We start from the raw sequence: 6,222 nt of genomic DNA on the forward strand, positions 1-6,222 counted from the left end.
ACCATAATAAATAAAAATATAACTAAGGTGTCAATATGATTTGAGGATAGATGCCACAATATGACAATTTGAATCTATATTAAAAGAATAAAATATTACTGAAAAATATTTTCCAAGAATTTGAATGGTTTCTGAGAGAAAAAGGGAATGCTCTGCAGATTAAAAGATGGAGAGAGTATTCTGTAGTTCAAACTTGGTGCAATAATCCAATAAGATTTCCCAAATGTATTTGAAAGAGGTAAATTTAACTCTGACTCAGTATATACTAGAAGATCTTGTCTCCTAGAAGTCATGAGGTGATCTAGGCTTTATTGTTGGATAAATATATTTATTGTTATATTTATTATTAGAATGTTTTCTGGGAATTGTGTGGTACTAAGTAAGCTGCAAGTGTCTGCATGTTAGTCTTGATTAGTCAAGTTTTTAAGACTTTTCTGCATTTTTCTTGAATTTGTAAATCAAGAAATTAAATGTGTTTTCTACTAAATACCATCATTATTTCTAAAACTTCACTTCTAAAAATTTAGAAGAATATTTAGTTTGATCCTTGACTATCTATAAAAAATAAGTTTTATAATCCTTACAGATTGCATTTTTACAAGAACAGATGTTTGTAATCACTGGTATCTTGGTATAGGTTGTCAAGAATATTCTGTGTCTTTTCATTATAAATAGAGAAAACAGCAGCATTAAGAAATCCTGCTGTTCTTAAAAATGAATATGCATTCAATAAAATGTACATTTGCATCTCTGTCTTCTACTACAGGTTAGATGGTCATTACCAATAGTGTGTAATGAAAATACCTTTCATTACAAAGTCAGTGCATAGTTAATGCATTCACTGTGTTCTTCAGTCTTGGGATGAGATTTTTCTGATACTTTCACTTCAATTTTTTAATAGTATCACTGAGTCTAAGGGGTTTGCTGTCCTTGGCAAACTGTTAAAAATATCTATACACCCAACAGACAAGGCTCAATCACATAATAAATGTTTTCTTGCTCTGAATAACTTGTTTTGATCATGTAGATCAGACTAAGAATAATCTTAGAAAATTTTAAAGACATGAGCACTATTGATTTTTCTATATATTAATATATTATTTTTCCCTTTAAAGATAAAGTCCCTCTATTAAAAAAAATCCTGTGCTCATCTTATTACTACACTGCTTTTTGAATGCTGTTAATAACCACGTCTTATATGAGCATCCTTAAAGTCACTTACCAGGTATAAATACTTAGAAATGTTTGTGTAACTTTGGAGTCATGAGAAGTGGAACTATTTTTTGTGTCTAAGTGGTCAGGCTTTGCTATCTACAATAATTCTGATTGGTTTCTATGATAGTCAAAACCTTTCCTGTGACATGAATACACCCTTGTGGTTGGTGTTCCAATAAACAGATTTTGGCACAGTTTACGATTATATTTGTTAGAAACAGTTACAATAGAATCATTCAAGGACACAATTGGATACCACAGGTCTAATTGCACCTGTTAGCACTGCAGGCACAGCAGCCTCTTGTGCCAATCTCAAAGGGATGGAGAAATGGATAAACAGATGGAGTTTGTCTTTTAAACAATATGTATAACTGATTCTTAATATTTAAATTAACACTTTCAAAAATTGGTAACTCATGTTCATTCATTTACACTTAATGTGCAGTCATGTTGACCATGAAAATTTCAACCTTCATACAGCCTTCAAAATGTAAGACACTATTTTAAAACGTGCTAGAAATTAATTCTGATGACATGTTGCTTTCATTTTTTTATCATTTTATACTGTTTGTGTCTTTGATTTCGTTATATGTGTGTCCACTAGAGTGCATCCTAAATAAGCACACTGGGAGCTCTGTCAATTGCAGCCCATGAAAACTACAACTTCTGTTTGTCATTCTGTTTCAGCTTATTCTTAAGTATGACTTTTTCTTTTTGATGCTGCAGTCCATATTCCTCACTTTATTTCAAGGTAGGAAGTTTTGGATGGAAACTTTTATCAGAAAATTACTAAACAAGGGTCAAAATAAGGTGGTAGATTCCAATTTACCTGCTTCTTTATTGTTAGGTACAGAAAACTTTTGTTGTTAAAATGTTATTTATAGGAATTCCCATTTTTTTTCAGGGTCTGATGTGCACAGACCTGGTCCATTACAGCTTTATAGGAATTCTTATCTCGGATATGTGATGAGATAAACAGTTTTTGGCTCTGTGCTTTCTTGAGGTGCAAACCTGCCTGTAGGTTACTTGAAAATGTAGTTCACAACAAAGAAGACTTCTCCTTGGGTGTCTAAACCTGGAGGGAAATTAATGCAGCTTAAAATAATTTTTGCCTTCTCTTTCTGAACTTTCACCTTCCTTGGAGAATAGCAAGCTAGAGCCTGGAGGATGCATGACTCTTTTAATTACTGCACGTGATGTGATTTCAGAAGTGCTAACACAATTTAACCTCTGCATAAATGTAAAATTGTACCTTGGAAAGAAAAAAAAGCAGTTACAAAATGTAACTTCATCTGCAGCTTACACTCCCTTTGAATAAATTTTTATGGAAAGAAGATGAAATTCACAGATGATGAAAACTGTCACTGAAAATAAGGTTCTAAATACTGACAGAAGATTTATGAACTTGTCATTTTTCCTTTCTTCAGAAGAAAAACAGTCTTGTTTAGGCTGTGACCAGGCCATGGCCAGATCCTTCAGAGAACATGCTGATAGTAACATGCCCATTCACAGCTGTTCTCATTCCAGCAATACTGAAGCACAAGGATGAAAACAGATATGAAGCCCAGAATAGGACAAAATGATCCAGATTAACTGTCAGTCTGCTCACAGAGGTGAAAATGGCTCTGCAGTGTGAGAACCTTCTCTTGCATGGAGAAATACGTGTTGCAGCAAGCACATTTTAAAGTTATCTTTTCATAGAATAGGTTTTATTCAGATTGCAGTCCCTTTTATGATGAATGGTTTTCCTTCACAGTCTAAAGGAACTGACTTATCTTTTTGTAAGCAGAAGTTTTATACAGTAATTTGCTAATGGTAATGGGAGCCATATGAATTAGTCTGGATTAAATGTTAAATTGAATGTCTCTGAACTTTGCTAATACAGCTAATACTCATATTTGAAGTCAGTTGTTAATTGCTTTACTTCTTTGAAGAATTTCCTGTACATAGGTTAGAAAAAGAGCAGTGTTGTCTATTGACTACAGCTAGAAATGACAGTCTAAGCCTGTTATTTGCTGATAAGGACTGATGTACTTTTAAAAATATCTTACCAGTGTACTTGTCTGCTTTTACAGTTTTGTTTTTGACTTGTTGCTTTTTTGGGGTTTTTGTTTGGGTTTTCTTGTGGGGGAGTTCGTTTGCTTGGTTTTATTGCTTTTGTTTGTTTTCTGGTGCTGCCATTATAGATCCTCATGTAGTCATTGTGTTTTATACTTGTGTATTTGTTATAATTCATACAGTGGAAGAAGTTATGCTGTTACAAGCATTTGTACAGGTTTTGGGCTAATAGTAATGGAAGAAAGGCCGGGTAGAGGAAGGTGCCCTTTTTTTGAGCTGGCACAGTGTAGCAGATTTTTAAAAAGTTAAGCAGAAGACTCATTCTCAGAATTTGAGAGTTCTCAGATGTATATGCAACTTCAATACTGTGGGTCTTCCCTGTTAACTTGTACGTCATAGAATCATTGTCTTTAACCAAAATCAGTGTTTAATTTAGATCAGAATTTTTGTAATCTACACTCTTTTTTATTTTAAATAAATTAGAAGATAGTATATCATGAAAAATTACGTTCATGAGAGCCTGTCTGAAGGTACTGAGTACTCCCATTTTTCTTTTAGTTGTAGATCATCCAAAATCAACGCCCAAAATTTCAAACCATATTAATACATTAATACCAGGCGTGTTTGTTTTAGCACCTGAAAGTAAATGCACATTCATACTGTCAAGTAATGGAATGAGCAGAGAAGGCTGCCATTTGGTTCTTGTTGATTAATCGTTCTTGAGTTATCTATTTCAAAGGCTGTATTGACATTTCTATACTGCTACAGAAATATATGCTTCACTAAAAATTCCAAATGTTCCCCCCATTACTTTCATCCATCACAATTTAAAAATTCAGTGTACTTTAAATGATGATGTGAAGCTTGGATTTGATTTAGAAATAAAAATTGATATTTAGGTATATCACACCAAAGTTATCTGAATAATTCTAGCTTCTCAAAGGGCATGTAAAAGGTTTAAGAAATTTTTAATGAACTCCCCAAGGGAATTCTGCCATTTCTCCATGTAGTCACTCATGGATCTCAATAGAAGTTGATATAATAAAAGTTTTGGGATTTTCTTCCAAAAATCTTGGGAAAGTACTCATGAAAATGTGACTTTAGTTTGATGCAAGAACCAACTGGTGTTTGAGTTCAGCAAATTATTTTGTTCAGTGGTTCCTCCATAGTTTAGATGTTGTCTGACAGATGCCAGATAAATAAATTGGCTTTTCCTGGTGGAGGAGGTGGCTGTATGTTTGAACTTGATCCGTATTTTGGTTAGTCTGTTTTTCTTAATGAACTGAGTCATATTTTCTGCTCCATTATAGAGCTGATTGTTGTTATTTTGTTTCCAAAAAAACTGAGGCAAACCCTTTTTTGGTGTTTGCTGAAGATGCATTCCAAGGATCTCAGTCTTGGTCTCATTGAAGTTGCTGAAAAAGTTGTGGTTGAAATAATAAGAGGATTAAGCTCTCAACTAACATGGACTTCTACTCCTGAGAAGCCGTCTCCTAGTTATTACATTCTTAATGTACTAAATATTAAAACAGGAGGGAAGTGATTGCCTCAAACTGTATCTGCAAGGCAGATAGCACAGAAATAAAAAGAGCTTGTGGGGAGGGTTGGAAAGGGGAAACATTCAGATAATACATCATTTCCATTTCAGCAGAGGGGCACTGCTGCTCTCTTTTGCTCTGTTTCAAGTCACATTCCTGGGAGTGTGTTAGGCTTCTCCAATCATTCTGCCTAATTTCTACTCCACCTCTTGGATGTACTTTCTTGCAGAAATGACTGGCTGCACACAGACACACCTGTATTTGGTTCATTATTGTAAGCAATTGCGGTTTTGCCACTGATGTGTTTAGTAGATAAGTTTAAAAAATTCTGTTTATTTAGCTGATAATTGTAACCTGGGAAACAGGATCTGTTTGTTTGATTGGAAGCCAGGCTGCACTGAAAAGTTACCCTTAGGCCCTGACAGCTGAAGATTTCTAGAGCTGGGACTGTGGTGCAGTTCTGAGGCAGCTGTTCTTCAACGGTTTTTCTGTGGGCATATGTATCTAAGTGGAACCTATAGCAAAAATGCACCAGTATTTTGTTTCTCACTTGAACTTGCGTAAAGTGTTATTGTATTTCCCTGTATTTTAAAACTGTTGAGTCAGATTTATTGGAAAGAAGTATGGACCCTATAAAAACTACCACTGATGATATACTAAAGTAGTATACTGAAACACTGACTATACTCTTATCTCAAAAGTTTGTGTTTATAGGCACTGCCTCTTAGTATCTTTAGGATAAATGGTTTTGCCACTGCTCACATGTATGTTGCTATTAACTGGAGCATTTTTCCCCCTTATTCTCCTTATGTGACTTTTCTAGGTTGTTTTTTTAGCTATCACTTAAAATCTCAGCATAGTTACAGTGTGTGAATCTGTCTTTGAATTTGCCCAAGCTTTGCATGGCACAAAAAAATCAGGAAATGAAAAAACAGACCTATATATTTTTATTTCTATACATTTGGCTTGTCTCTTGACAGAGTAAAGGCAGGCTTCTTTATTTTGTTGCAGTTTCTTCAAAAGTCTCTCCAGCAGCTACAGCTCTTTCATTATTCTGTGACTACAAGAAAGTCACCACTTTTGTGTGTGGTGAGCATATGCAGCTGGCATCAATATGCCAATATTCTTTTCCATACTTCTTTAACTCAAAGGACCATCTAACCTTTAGAGAAAGATCCATTGACTTCTCTCAATTTTGCTTTCTTTGGTAGGATGAGTAAATTCCTAGTTTTAAGTAAAAGAAAAAAAAATATTGCTTACAGCATTTTGTTGCTATAAACACCATAAGAATGAAACCTGCAGCTTTGAATAGGTTCACATATTTGTGAACTCAAAATCTGTAAGTTAATTTCATATTTTAGTTTCTAAGGAGATCAGGTCTGTGCTTACTGAATTTGCTGGCAGGAATCCA

Source organism: Pyrgilauda ruficollis, unplaced genomic scaffold (assembly GCF_017590135.1).
Source record: "Pyrgilauda ruficollis isolate IOZ18807 unplaced genomic scaffold, ASM1759013v1 scaffold11, whole genome shotgun sequence".
In the NCBI taxonomy this organism is placed as follows: Eukaryota; Metazoa; Chordata; class Aves; order Passeriformes; family Passeridae; genus Pyrgilauda; species Pyrgilauda ruficollis.